Raw genomic sequence first — 15,653 nt, 5'->3', positions numbered from 1 at the left:
AGCTCCATCCTCGAATCCTGAAAAAATACTGAAACATGGCTCTTCCACTAAAACACTTCATAAAGGTCCAGATCTTTCTCCTTCTCCAGTGCCAGGATACCTGCCAGGGTAATATGCGGGCTCTTCAAATCTGGATAAGATAATTCAGATGTGATCACTGCCCACCGTCCCCATGAACTTGTCAGCCATTATCTCTTTTCCTCACTCCATGACATCTGAGCCTCCAATCTTGTGTACCTCAGATTCTGAGAGTACAGCGCAAATTCTGTAACCGTTCACCGGGCCACCAGTGAAAATCCTATCATTGATTGTTGCTTATTTTTCCTGCTTCTCCCCTGTACTTTGCAATAGTAGTGCTCTCCACCATAGCCTCACTCTGCCACCAGAATTTCCTCAGAAAGTTCAAGAAGACTTGCTTGACTAAAGTAATAGTTAACTTTCATAGACAGTAGTGCTTCACAGCAATTAAACTAAAAAGCAATTCATAGAGTACCACCAATATTTCAGTTTTTATTTCTTAAAATAATATTACATATGGATCTATTTTGCTTCATATACAAAAATAAGACATTTCGGTTTCCTGATGTATTTTCAACTCTGCCGGCACACTGAATGAATAATCCAGCTGTTTAATCCAGAGAGCTGAAAGAAAAAACATACACTTTGTTAACTTCTTGAAAATAAAATATTTAATATGTTCATGTAAAGTAGTATTGTCATTTTACATTTTGCTCTTATAAATACACCATTCTGAAGTGTAATACAAGGTCAACACAACCCACCATTGCCAATGTAACTATCTTATACTTAGTAAATATATACTGGAGGAAATGCCTATATAGCTTAAAAACTTTTTAAAACAAGCATTGGCTAGGCCAATGGATCTGGCCATCAGCAAGCGTGCAGTTTTAAAAACATGTCCACATTTATTTACAGTGTATGTGTGTGTATATATATATATATATATATATATATATATATATATATATATATATATATCCATTGGGACTGATAAACCGAAGCTCAGTGTACTACAGAAAACAATTCATTTTATTCATACATTTTGTTTTGTTTAAAATACGACAACACCAATAACATAAGAGAGACATAAAGATCAATATAATCATACATATAAATTTCTCTTCAAATCACATCTCAATTTTTTTTTCTCAAAAGGCACAAATATGCATAATGTGATAAAATAGATCAAGGGTAACTAGATTTGAGTAGGAGAGATTACTAGCTTCACCTACACAAATCTAGATTTTGATGCCGTGAAGGCGCAGAGTGACACATTGAAATGTAGTCAATTTCACAGTGTTAGTTATACATGGCTTTTTGTGTGGTAACGCCCACCCTGCATACATTATACCTGGTGCAGGTATAATCTGACACAGGACTTTACAACGTGACTCATATCCCTAGATGCGTCACGCTGTAAATTGGCCGCATTGTTTGTTCCGCCGTTGCATCAAAAAAAGTGATGCAATGGCGACCCAAGGAGGCACAAGGGGCTTGTAAACCTGCTGTTGGCTGTACGTGCTGCCTAGTGCCCATGTTCTTGCAAAGGGGGCTATCCCCTTTGCCCGAAGATTGTAGTAACATATGGCAAAAATATTAAGATGTGGCTTCAGGCCCCCCTAAGGAGGCTGGACACAGATAGTCTGATCTTTCATTCGCTTGCCATTTGCTACAAAACGTTTTAATGGGAAGAGTTCTATATCTAAGTTGGAAATACCTTTTCCATGCAAGATAGGGAGCAATTTTGTCAATGGTTGGTTCATATCGTGGGAAAGGTTTAATATCTATAATCTCGAAGAACAAGTTACTTACCTTCGGTAACGCTTTTTCTGGTAGATACAATATCTGCCTGTGGATTCCTCACCTTGTGAATATCCCCCTTGCGTCAGCAACATTCGGAAATTCTTTTGTAGCTTCGCGCCGACGTGGACGTCACAGAGTCACGGCTCCGATCGCGACTCCGCTGACGTCACCGACGCCTACAATAGGCCCACGCCGGCGTGATGACATCAGTTCCGCCCTTTTTTCCGTGCCTTCGAGGCACACGGACGGACCGATGACAGTAGTAATGTACACAATATACACAGTATAGAAAACAAGGTAACACACACAGTGTGAAGTAAATGCAATAAATTTTTTTACAATAAAACAACCCATCAGAGATACTCTGGCAAAGAAGAGTGGACAACGGGGAGGCGGGTGGGTCAGTGAGGAATCCACAGGCAGATATTGTATCTACCAGAAAAAGCGTTACCGAAGGTAAGTAACTTGTTCTTCTGATAGATACATCTGCCGTGTGGATTCCTCACCTTGTGAATAGAGTCCCACAGCAGTCCCCACTCCCGGAGGAGGGTGTCCACTCTTCTTAGACCAGGAAATCCTGAAGAACAGAGCGCGCAAAATGACCATCCCTCCTCACTTCGGTATCCAAGCAGTAGTGCTTCGCGAAAGTGTGGAGGGAAGACCAAGTAGCGGCCCTACAAATATCTTCTACAGGCACACCTCTAGCCAATGCAGAGGTCGAAGACTTAGCTCTAGTTGAATGAGCCCTTATGCCCTCTGGTGGTTCCTTACCAGCCAAAGAGTAGCAGATCTTAATGCAGAGGACGATCCACCTCGACAAAGTCCTCTTATGGACCGCTCTTCCCTTCTTGCAGCCAGCAAAGCCAATAAAGAGCTGGTCGTCCATGCGACAGTCTCTAGTTCTGTCCAAATAAAAAGACACCGCCCTCTTGGGGTCCAGATGGTGCAACCTCTCCTCCTCCTTGGAAGGGTGAGGGGGAGGATAAAAGGAAGGGAGGGTAATGGATTGACCAAGGTGGAAAGAAGACACCACCTTCGGCAGAAAAGCAGCCCTGGTCCTTAGAACCATTTGATCAGCATGAATGGACAGGAATGGGGGCTTGGAACTAAGAGCTTGAAGCTCACTTACCCTCCTTGCCGAAGTTATCGCAACGAGGAAAACAGTTTTGAAAGTTAGGAGCCTCATGGTACATTTATGAAGAGGCTCAAAAGGAGCACCCATCAAAAATATCAGAACTAGATTCAAATCCCACTGAGGCACAATAAAAGGGACAGGAGGGAACTTATTAACGAGGCCCTTCAAAAACCTCAAAACTATAGGAGACTTAAACAGAGAAGGCTGGTCAGGCAAACAAATAAACGCCGACAGCGCTGACAGATAACCCTTCACTGTGGCAACAGCAAGCACCTGCTGTGCCAGAGAAAGGGCAAACTGGAGAACATCAGATAAATGGGCCCTCAAAGGGTCTATGGACTTCTCCCTGCACCAAATAACAAACTTAGACCACCTATAAGAATAGATGGACTTTGTGGAGTCACGCCTGGCTGACAAAATGACATCCACCACATCGTGAGGGAGAGAAAAAGAAATCAGGTTGCCCCGTTCAATCTCCAGGCATGAAGGTGTAAGGTCTGGAGGTGGGGGTGTAGAACCTGCCCCTCCCACTGAGAGAGGAGATCTGCCCTGTGAGGGAGACGGAGCGGCGGGTGAGAGGAGAGGTGGAGAAGGTCTGAGTACCACACCCTTCTTGGCCAATCCGGGGCGATCAATATAACTTGGGCCCGGTCTTGGCGAACTTTCCTCAGAACCCGAGGAATCAAGGGTATGGGAGGAAACGCGTAAAGGAGTTGCGAGCTCCAACTCAACTGAAACGCATCCCCCAAGGCTCCCTGCATCGGAAACTGGAGGCTGCAGAATGACAGGCAGTGAGCATTCTCGTGAGTGGCAAATAGGTCCACCCGAGGAGTCCCCCACATCCGAAAGATGTCGTGAACTACCTCTGGATGGAGCCTCCACTCGTGATCGGCAGAGAACTGCCGACTGAGACTGTCTGCACGAACGTTCGGAACTCCGGCCAGATGATTTGCCATCAGACAAATCTGATGGTCCTGAACCCAGGACCAGAGACGCAGAGCCTCTCTGCAGAGACACTGCGACCCTACTCCTCCCTGTTTGTTGATGTACCACATCGCGATCGTGTTGTCCGTTAGGACTTGGACCGACCGACCGCGAAGGGAAGGGAGGAAGGCCTTGAGCGCCAGACGAATTGCCCGCAATTCCAGGAGGTTGATGTGAAGCAACCTTTCCTCTGGAGACCAAAGACCCTTGACCTCCAGGTCCCCCAGATGAGCACCCCACCCGAGGGTGGACGCGTCCGATACTACTGTGGCAACCGAAGGAGGAATCTGAAAAGGCTTTCCTTGTGACAGATTGCCTTCCACACTCCACCAAGACAGATCCGCTGCAGTTTCTCTGGAGATCTTCACTGACTCCCTGAGATCTCTGCTGTCCTGATACCACTGCCTGCGGAGGCACCACTGGAGTGCCCTCATGTGCCAGCGTGCATGGTTGACCAACAGGATGCATGAAGCCATCAGACCGAGCAGACGAAGGACCTTCAGGACTGGAACAACCGCTCCAGGGAAAACAAAGGAATCATCTCCTGAATGTCGCGAATCCTTTGAGGGGGAGGGAATGCGCGACACACAGTAGTGTCCAGTACCGCACCTATGAACAGGTTGCGCTGCGAGGGCACCAGGTGAGATTTGGGTACATTTATCGAAAAACCCAACCTGTGCAACAACTGAGTTGTCACTTGCAGATGATGGAGCACCTTCTCCGACGACTCCGCTTTGATCAGCCAGTCGTCTAGATACGGAAACACATGTATCCCCGATCTTCTGAGATGAGCTGCCACCACCGCCATCACCTTGGTGAAGACTCGAGGAGCAGTAGTAAGACCAAACGGAAGAACCACAAACTGGTAGTGTTGTGACCCCACCGTAAAACGGAGATACTTTCTGTGCGACTTCAGGATGGGAACATGAAAATACGCATCCTGCAAGTCGATTGACACCATCCAGTCTTCTTCCAGCAGCTCTTGAAGAACCTGCGCAAGAGTGAGCATCTTGAACTTTTCCTGTTTCAGGTAAAGGTTCAAGATCCTGAGATCCAGGATAGGTCGAAGCCTGCCGTCTTTCTTGGGGATCAGGAAATACCGGGAGTAGCACCCCTGACCCCTCTCCTGCTCTGGAACCACCTCCATTGCACCTTTTCTGAAAAGAGCCAGGACTTCTTCCTGCAGGCGAAGCAGGTGGTCCTCCGAACAAAAACCCTGGCAAGGAGGGTAATTGGGAGGGAATTCCCGGAAAGGAAGTGCATACCCATTCCCTACAAGATTGAGAACCCAAAGATCCGATGTAATTAATTCCCAATCTTGTAGGAAATGAGTAAGCCGACCCCCCACTGGGCCCACATGATCCGGAATGGCGGATCTAGGGCTGCTTTGCTGCAATGGCTGGGGGTTGGGAAGGAGAGGAGGAGGAGGAGGAGGATTGACGACCTCTAGGGCGGGTTCTTTGTCTGCCCCTGTACGACTTGTACAGTGTATTTTGTTGCTGCTGAGGCTGTTGCTGGGAAGGTCTGTAAAAACGAAAGGATCTTCCGAACCCCCTGAAGCGTTTACCAGAAGTTCCTCTGGACTGAAGACCCAAGGACTTTGCAGTGGCCTTACTGTCCTTAAAACGTTCCAAGGCAGCATCAGCCTTCTTGCCAAACAATCCTGAGCCATCAAAAGGTAAGTCCAACAACGCAGACTGGACGTCCGCAGAGAACTCCAAAGACTTAAGCCAGGCGGCCCTCCTGGTGGCCACAGACGATCCCATGACCCTTGCCACCGAATCAGCAGTGTCCAGGCCACTCTGAATCACTTGTCTCGCAGCCGCCTGAGTGTCTGAAATCACCTCCTGAAAATCCTTCCGGTCATCTTCAGGGATTTTCGGAACAAGCTGCTTGACAGAATCCATCAAGGCATGGATATATCTACCCATCAGGCACGTCACATTGGTTGATTTTAATGCCATACTGGTTGATGAGAAGACCTTCCTGGCACCCTGATCTTGCTTCCTGGATTCCTTGTCCCCAGGAACCTGTGGGAAAGCTCCAGCAGACTTCTTAGCACAAGCAGCCTGCACCACCAAACTCTCAGGCAAGGGATGAATAGATAAAAATGCCGGGTCCTCAGGTGCCACTCTGTACCTCCTTGCAACTGATCTCGAAACTGCAGGAGCAGACAAAGGCTTCTTCCATACCTCATAGATGGGCTCAGTCAAGGCCTCGTTGAAGGGCAACACAGGCTCAACCACTGATGAGGGAGAATGAAGAACCTCAGTCAAGATGTTAGGCTTATAGTGAGCAGTAGGAAGAGTAATGTTCAAAAGGCTCGCTGCTTTTTTAATAACAGTGTGATAAGGCACCACATCCTTTGATGGCACATTAGAAACTGAAGCCAACTCCCATTCAGGTGACAGCTCAAGCCCACTGGCCTCACACAAATCCTCAAAAGGATCCTCAGAATCCCGTAACTCTCCTTCTTCAGTATCCGAATACAGATACCTATCTTCTTCCAGGAGTCTCTGAGCCCTTCTCCGAGACCTTTCCTTCACAATCGAAGCCAACGGGTTCGGAATCGACTCCGACGGCGCCGGAGCCGGCGTCGAACCCGACGTCGGACGAGGCTTCTCAGCTCGAGGTCGGACAGAGTCTTGCCTCGGAGTCGTGGGCATCGGAGTCGACGTGACCGGCGTCGACGGAGTCGGCGTCGAGCGCTTCGGCGTCGACGACACCAGAGGTGCCGGTAAATGCCAATGCGGTGGTATAGCCGGCATAAAAGGCATGAAGGGCGCAGGGGCATAAGCTTGGGGAACACCCAAGTTGAAAGCCATAGGACCCGTGGGACCAACAGGTGCACCAGACGGGAACATTGCCCTAGAATAGACACCAAACATGGCGTTCAGGAACTGAGATGGATCCTGACCTGGAGCTGGAAACTCAGGATAAGATTCTCTGGGACGTTCCTGAGGAGGTGGAGTCGAGACGAGGTCGACCTCTTCCACGAGTCCTGGAACCGGGGTCGACGAACCCGCAGGCACCGGAACTACGACTTCACCAGCCCCCTGCTCCTCACCTTCATCCTCTTGACCAGAAGGATTGGATTGAACTGGAGAATGGACCTGCTCCTGTGATTCGGGCGAACCTGGTTGTGAAGCCTCACCCAGAGAGACATGCTCCGACTCCGAAACCACCAACTCCTTATTCAGGAGCTTAACCTGGGACTTCGGTCTCGAACCAGAGTCTTTTCCGGAGCGATGACGTGACTCGTGGCTCCTCTTTTTGTGCTTCTTCCTCTAAGACTTCGACGCGTGAGCTGAAGACGACTCCGAGCGTGACCGAGATCGAGACCGAGATCTCGACCTCGAACGACGAGCTCTAGACTTCGAAGATTTCTCTTCCTTCTTACTCTTAAGCTTAGCCACAAGGAGTTTCGCCTCTCTCTCTCTCAGCGCCTTCGAAGTCATCTTCTTGCAGCAAGCACAGTCCTCGACATCATGGTCGGAGCTTAAGCACCAGACACAGCAGTCATGTGGATCGGTGATGGACATAGTCTTGCCACATTCGCCGCAAGCTTTGAAATCAGTCTTCTTCGACGACATCTCGAAGGATATGATGTTATACAGAATAACAGGAAAATAGTAACAAAGTTACTGAAAAGCTACAGCACGATCCCTGAAAACCGTTAGCGTCGACGACGCGGAAAAAAGGGAACTGATGTCATCACGCCGGCGTGGGCCTATTGTAGGCGTCGGTGACGCCAGCGGAGTCGCGAGCGGAGCCGTGACTCTGTGACGTCCGCGTCCACGTCGGCGCGAAGCTACAAAAGAATTTCCGAATGTTGCTGACGCAAGGGGGATATTCACATGGTGAGGAATCCACACGGCAGATGTATCTATCAGAATAAAAGCGATCCCTTGCACCTTGCCACAGTTTCCACTGCTATGAACTCCCAATAGGTTTCTTTTACCTTAGCCCTATGAATAAAATTCTAGGGTGAGGTCCAATAATTTTCCAGACTCAATTTCCATAGAGTGCCTTAATGGATCTCAACCAAGAGATTTTCGCAATGCATGGAGAATACCATAAGATCTCTTAGGCCAACCCGAAAACGTTCAAGAGCTTGCGTCGACCACAAAGTGTGTCTACATTATTTATTTTTAGATATCCTCCTTTGAGCCAAGTCCAAATAAACAGGGGTCAGAGGGGTACTCACAGGAAGATTCAATTGAGCTCAACTATTGACAAGGTGTTAGTGTTCGCATATCCCCTCAATTCTGCCCGATACAATACAGCCCCTAGAGCCTTGATGTTATAAATCTCTATGGCTGGGGCAACCCTTCTGGACGATGCCCGTCTGTAAATCTTGGCTATACCTGCAGTCAACTAGATAAATTACATATGGGGGCCCAATTCAGATTAGAGGTATCTCTTTCACCTAAATATAAAAAATTTGACACCAAATCAATGGGGTTTTTACCCACTAGCATGCACCTCTTACAATGCTTCTCTTCCCAATGTAAAAAAGTAATACATTTTGTCATAGCGCTATTAAGCTCCAACCCCGCTCATTACATAATGAGTTAAAGTTGTTTAATAACTACGGGAACCCCTGGGGTGGCTTTGATATCAGTAGGGTGTCATCAGTGACGATGAGTGCCAGCACCCTCCTTCTTCAAATAATCCACCACCCCATTAACATATGATGAAAACATGGTGGGGCCAGAAAACACTTCTGCCTAACTCAGTTGCCCATCATCCCATCTTACTTGGGCAAGATTGTCCACATGCAATCACACCTAGATGTCCAAGAGGTTTGCAGAGATGCATATTGCTTCTACTACCCTCCAATGTTTATCCCTCAGCACTAAATCAAAAGCAGTCCCTAAAGCAACAAAGAGTTTGCCTGTTGATTACTTCTGCCTTTCAAACAAAATACAAATAATGCAGAAAATCTGATCGATGATACTGATGTTGTTTCTAAAGCCCACTGGCAAATCAGACAGGATATCTTTGTCCATGATCCAGTTCTGGAGGATTACGGGTACCTGTTGCAAGGAGTAGATCAGGCTAATGGGCCTGTAGTTGCGAGGGTTAGTGCGATCCCTCTTCTTGAAAATTCGGGATAATCTCCGCTAAATTCCAAGATGCGTGGATCTTATACCAGAAAGTACGGCATTTGACAAGATATTAATGGGCCCCACACTTCTCGGTTCGCCTTTTGATGATCATTAGGGATCCTATCCGGATCCGGAGCTCTGGAGGCAAGGCATGAGTTAATAGCAGCTATTGTTTCGTTTAAGTGGAATTCAAGGGCACTTTAGTTACCTGAGGTTACACTCGGCTGAAAGGCCTACATTGTCCTGCCCTACAGCCTATTAAAATGGATCACCCTCTCTTGAGGATGTACACAAAATCCCAAAGCGGTTCACCAAATGGCTGGATGGTATTACACAAAATTTGGCAGGAAACTAGATCTAGAAAACTTAATGTTTTTATTTTGTATGTCTGTTTTTGAGAAATTAAAGGTCAAAATGTATGTATATATAGAATTGCTGTAGAATGCAGAAACAACAGATTAGCTGCTGTCAACACCAACAACGATGTTCTGGCAGCCATTTTAGGACTCAGGAACTTAGTCCCCTGCCCTAAATAAACAAGTAGAAACAAGCATTTGCAATGCAATAGGTCTCGCATTAGGAAAGTTTGAGGTATTGGTATTGTAAATGACAAATTTTTTATTTATGTTTTGGTTTTGAAAATCGCGGAATTAATAGCTTTGTCATTTACAATGCCAATAGTTTTAACCCTTTCCATGCTCATGACGAGCTCAGCTCGTCATGATGCACGGTTGAGCTGTGCTGATGACGAGCTGAGCTCGTCATGAAACACTGACATCCTGCATTCTTCAGCACAGGAGGGGAAAACACCTAGCAGCGAAGGTGTTAATTTTCGCAAACGTGACACTTGTAATGCAGTATGTGTTGTATTTACATGACTTAGATGTATTAATATTACACATAACAATGGCTTTTATTTTTTTAATACTTAATACTTAAATAAAAGTTATTGTAATTTATAATGGCAATAGCTTAAACTTTTGTAAATAACTTTTGGGAAGATTATGTTCAGTGTATTTTATTGTGATGAAAATCCAAGAACAGTGAAATATTAACATCTTTTGTGCACAAATTGGTCCATGCGGCTGACCGAAGTATATGCGGCTGGCAGGACGGTAGCGCCGGGAGACTAATGAGACAAGCTCTTGGCATTGCTGTGGGGAGGGGGTGGCGGCCGTGAAAAGTGTGAAGCAGGGGGCGGGGAAGCGGATCCCTTTGAAGTGAAGTTAAGCTCTCGGAGGCAGGAGGCTTGGGCAAGCGCGTGCAAGAGCACATGCACTCGACGAAATCCGCAATGGTGTCAGAGCTTGGTTTAGCCTCTAAACTCTCATCCCTATTATCGCTTGCGCGATTAATAGGGCGAGACCTAAAAACATATGGGGGTCAGTGTATGCATACCCTGACTCCCTAGACTTGGTAAGGGGGTCCTAGAGGGGACTCCTTTGAGACCACAAATGTATTATTTTTTGTTAAATCCATGTATCAGCTCCAGCCTCTTTTAAATAAAAGCTCCCAGGGAGGACCAGGTTCCAACGCATTTAATTTTTGGAGGGAAGGGGAATGTCTGGCCCCCTCCCTGACGCATTCCAAGTCCCCAGGGTCCCATCTCCTGGGACAAGTGATGTTTGCATTGGGAAGGGGGTGTGCCATGTCCATCCAGAGCCATTGCACGTCCACGGCAACCCTAGTCCCTGTGGCCAAATTCATTTTTCGGAGGAGGGGGCATCCAACCAGCTCCTCCAACCTTTTGAAGGCCCTGGGGACCCCACTCCCCAAGGCCGAAGTCAATAATTTGGGGAGGGCAACATGTGGCTCCCCAAGCCATTTAAAGGCCACAGGGACCCCATCCCTGGAGTCGATGTATTTATTTTGGGGAGGGGGATTGGGCTCCCCCTCCTTGAGCCATATAGCAGCCCCAGATACCCAATCCCTGTGGCCCAAATAGAAGCAGTGTTTCGGGGACCCCATCTGCCAGGACACTGTCTTGTTCCCTGCCCGGGGGAGTGTTGGCAGGAAACACAAACCTAGTTCCTTACCCGCACTGTCCCAGGCACTGAACACAACTTTGCTTACACCTGTGGTAGCAGACACAGAAGCTGCTTCCACGAGGTGGGAGAAAAAACAAAAGAGCGGGCTCCTGCCTGAGATCAGGATGGCTTCTGTATGGGGAGCCTCCAGAGGATGCGGGGCCATGGGGTTCCACATCTGCAGACTTCAACATTTAAAAATGTTGTAGGTTTCCCAGATTGCTTCAGAGCACCCATGGATAAAAAAATATTGAAATGGCCGGCTTCAAGATGAGTGCTGGCTGGGGAGCTGGTAGGGGTCATAGTGGCCTTGGTGCTCCCCTTATGGCACCCAACTTTACATAAACTATAGGTGTCCTGGGTGGGACACCCAAAAAATAAACAAACAAATAAAAAAATGAATAATGAATGAGCACCAGGAGCCGCTCATTTATTATTCACTGATCCCAGTCAGGAAAGCCCCATAATAAACGCTCAAGTGCTTATTTACATATGTATAAACAAAACCTGCTGCACACTAAATACAAAGTACAAGCACAAGAGATGTCTCAATGGACATAAAAGTTCAAATTTTCATGGACGAAGAAGGGGACCACCAGTATTTCGGCTCCTCTTTTATTGTTCATAGATAGCCAGCCGACACGTGTTTCGTCGCAAGAAAAAACACTATTTCCGCGACTCCTCAGGGCTGTAGGTAATGAATGTAAAACCACAGGTCGCAGTGCCGGTGATAATTCCGACCCGGCTCCGCTCGAGACCGGGTTTTAGTCTTCGTCAGATTACGTGTTTCGTAGTTCCAAAGCGGTGCTCTCCAGCGGGTATGTGGAGATGCTTCGATCAGCAGTATTGCTAAATTAAGAAGTCTTCAAGGTAAGTTGCTCAGGATTGTGTCTTTGTCCACGTTTGTGAAGCGCGGGCAGTGCGGAGACTTCCGTAGTGCGGGGAGAAAACGCCGACAGTGTGATTGTTCAGTATTCGGTTCCGCCCTTCTTCGTCCATGAAAATTTGAACTTTTATGTCCGTTGAGACATCTCTAGAGCTTGTACTTTGTATTTAGTGTGCAGCAAAATGTATCCATGCTAATTTTGCGTCTTTTTTCAAAAATCCGGAGGATTCCAAAGGTACCCAGGGTTTGCGGATCCCTCTGGAGGGGACAGAAGAGTTAGACAAAATACACCTAAATTGGGTTTTTTTGGTGAACAAGTGCTACAGAAGAAAGCACCTTCCCGATCGCTCCAAAAGAGCCTGTACTCCTTGACACGACAGGGAAAGGCCATGCTGCGGATGGTGGGTTTTCTGTGAATAGTAGGGTTTAACCCCGCTGCACAAGTTGAAGCGCTCATTTGTTCGAGGTTATGGACAGCCATTGGGGCAGGTGGTTCCTGCCTCTGCCACCAAGTGGTTGCCCGTGATGGTGAGAGTGCAAACTAAAAGGGTTTTTAGGCTGCAGGGGGCATGGCAGTATTGGTTGTTTGTTGGTCTTGGGTCCCAAAGGGCTTTTGAGAACCGCATCTGTGGTCATGAAAGGATTGGAGAGCATGTTGGCTGTAGTGGCTGGGCAAAAAAAAGGACGTGGTTGGTAGCCTTTACCATAGCAACGGAGGGGGGAAAGGCAGAGCGGGGCTAGAATGGGGCTGGTACGGGGTTGTGAAGAGTCCAAACAACTGGGCGGTGACCCTGCTGTCCTTAAAGTGCAACGAGAGCCGAGTCTGCCTTATCACCAAAAGGTGGGTGCTGTTGAAGGGCATGTCCATAAGGGGTGCCCGACATCCCTGAAAAGCTGGTGTGGTGACAGAGTGTCACTGATGATGCAATGGTCCAGCCCAGTGAGCCGGTCGTATCTAGTCTGCAGCCTATTGTGAACTTTATTGCATTCTTGCCATTGCCAATAGCCTGGGTCAGGATTGCTCGGCCTTCTCCGAGAACATGGACAGCGCAACTGAATCCCAAACTGTGTGGGTCTAGGATGTATGACTAAACAACCAGTGGCGGCTGGTGGATTTTGAAAGTGGTGAGGGCGAAAATGTTTTATCCTAATGTAATAAGTGAGCGAGCGAAGCGAGCGAGCCCAAACTGCAAAAGCAGGGTGCGGGGGATTCAAATGGTGGGTTTTACACCACATATTTACTGCAAATTGTTGAGAAAAGGGGGATCCAATATAGCATTTTAAAGCACAAGTGTGAAGAAAACATTATAATCAAATCAGAAATGTGCCCAATCCTCAAACTGGTCTGCTTGCAAAAGGACCCCCAAGCCAGGCACATACAACCAACGGAAACAGGCCCTCTAAGTGTTTCCCACCTGTAACACATCTCTGAACCACCTGTTTTATTGTATATAATAATGAAAATGCTGCAGTTTATTCTTATTTATCTTATGCAACTTACCACCATTGACAAAGCCTGTCGCCCTGGTTGGTTGTGGGCTTAATGTCACTTGTATTATATAACTGGAGGCAATGAAAGAAGAAGCACAATACCAGTGAGGCGCAAACTATGCTAATTACAGATTTTTAGCTTGACAGTTGTAAGCCATGCTCATAATTACATTGGCTGCCCCTACGAGCAACCCCCCCCCCCCAGTTTTTTCATCCAACTTAAAGCCCTGCACACAAAGAAGTGTGAGTGTGTTTCTTTTGTATATGGAGGGAGGCATGGTGGAAACAAAACGAAAGGCCGTGCATGGTTTGAGGTGGGCAGGGTTCAGTGATTAGTCGTCATTTGTTCTTCATCATGGCAACTAAGTGAATATCTGCAACAGCTACTAGGGCTTCATTGAAATAATGACGTTTGGCATGGCGCGTGCATGGCCGGTGGGGGAGGAGGCAGCCAAATGTAAATTGCGTAATGACTTTGAACAAGCAGTGGATTAGAGAAATGCTGCAGGGGTGTATGAATGTTATTCGGAAGCATGACTGCAGAGACAAATGTATCGAGGGATGAAAAAGATAACTGGATTCATCTGTGAATTAAAGGGCTGGTTGAGGAAGCATGAAGATGTAAAATGCCATGATTACATTAAATATCCAGCTGATGTGCATTGAGAAAAATGAACATTGAAGTTGTTTCATCTACATTGCTGTGCAATACGCTGACATGAATTAAACAAAATCAAAATACTGGCAGTTCTTAGTAAAAGAATGATCATATGTCACACCTAGTGATGTAAACCCACACAGTGCTCAATATAAGCGTAGTAACCACTCAAGCAGTCGCAAGTTCCACCTAAACTATCAACGAAGCCCTGTGCACTTCTGTGGTACCCAGAGGGGCCCCCACCATGTCTGTTTGCAGGAAGAGCAGTGCACACAGACCTAATATATCGCCCTCTCTGAAGCCATCCTCCTAGATCACTGCAATCTCTGACTCCTTAAGGCAGATTCAGCTATGCATCCAGAAAAAAAGAAATCAAAAAGTACCAAAATCTGAGTCCAAAAATAGGAATATCTGCCCCCTTCATCCACTCGGCCTTTGCACACCAAAATAGACTCATTTGTGAAATGCCAACAATGCTGCAGGCACTTTCATGCCCAAACAGGGTGTGGGTAACTGTAAACAAGGGCTCACCCCTCAAACACTCCCCCAGCCCCTATTATTACTTCTGACACTTTTTCTCCACGGGGCTCCTACTAAAACGCAGAAATTCTGCCTCAGTTCCTTCTCAGTGCTTCAGATTTATTGGGGGCCTCAAGAGGTCGTAGACAGAGGGACACGCGATGGAGCAGGGAATCTGTTGGCTAAACTTGCCAGGGGTTTGGGTCTGTGGACATGTGAACTGCACAAGAAGAGACCATGTCACATAAAAAACACGATTAAAAAGAGCTGGATTCGAACAATTAGAGCTTCTGGGATCGAGGGTACAAAAGTCACAAAGGAAAAGAAAAAGTACAAACAAGCATTTACAATGCAATAGGTCTCGCAGCATTAAAGTTTGAGTTATTGGCATTGCGTATGACAATGACAATAGTTATAACTTTCGTAAATGTGACACCTATTGCATTTGGACTGCAATATGTGTTGAGAGTGAGTGAGTGAGTGAGTGAGAATGAGTGGTGAGTGAGAATGAGTGGTGAGTGAGAATGAGTGGGCGAGTTAGTTAGTGAGTGAGAGAGCCAGTTCGTGAGTGAGAGAGAGTGGGTGAGTTGGTCAGTGAGTCTGGACAGTGAGTAAGTGAGTTAGTGAGTGGGAGAGACAGTCAGTGAGAGTCTGCTAGTGACAGTGAGTGAGAGAGTCTGTCAGTGATAGTGAGAGAATCAGTGCGAGTGAGAGTCAGTGCGAGTGAGAGTCAGTGTGAGTGAGTCAGTGTGAGTGAGTCAGTGTGAGTGAGTCAGTGTGAGTGAGTCAGTGTGAGTGAGAGAGTTAGTGTAAGTGAGTCAGTGAGAGTGAGAGTTAGTGTAAGTAAGAGTGTCAGTGAGAGTTTGTGAGAGTGTTAGAGAGAGTGTGAGAAAGGGAGAGTCTGTGAGAGTGTGATAGTTAGTCACTACCTTTCATATTGCCTTTTAAGAGCAAAACTCTACCTCATATAAAAAGGCCGAGGAACATCTATCACCCTTCTCATCTCCACTCCTCATCT

The 15,653-nt window shown here is 46.9% G+C and overlaps 1 protein-coding gene across 2 annotated transcripts in view; it reads right to left on the bottom strand.

The window, feature by feature from the left end:
• Positions 1 to 485: 485 nt before the first annotated feature.
• Positions 486 to 15,653, bottom strand: part of CFAP91 (cilia and flagella associated protein 91) — a 431,267-nt gene continuing 416,099 nt past the window's right edge. For both annotated transcript variants that reach the window (XM_086933540.1, XM_086933541.1), the window contains one exon: positions 486 to 642. The gene's annotated coding sequence lies outside the window, so the exon portion shown is untranslated. The remainder of the gene's footprint in view (positions 643 to 15,653) is intronic.

The sequence above is a fragment of the Lissotriton vulgaris genome, chromosome 8, assembly GCF_964263255.1.
Source record: "Lissotriton vulgaris chromosome 8, aLisVul1.2, whole genome shotgun sequence".
Classification (NCBI taxonomy): Eukaryota; Metazoa; Chordata; class Amphibia; order Caudata; family Salamandridae; genus Lissotriton; species Lissotriton vulgaris.
This window is presented reverse-complemented; position numbering and strand designations above follow the sequence as displayed.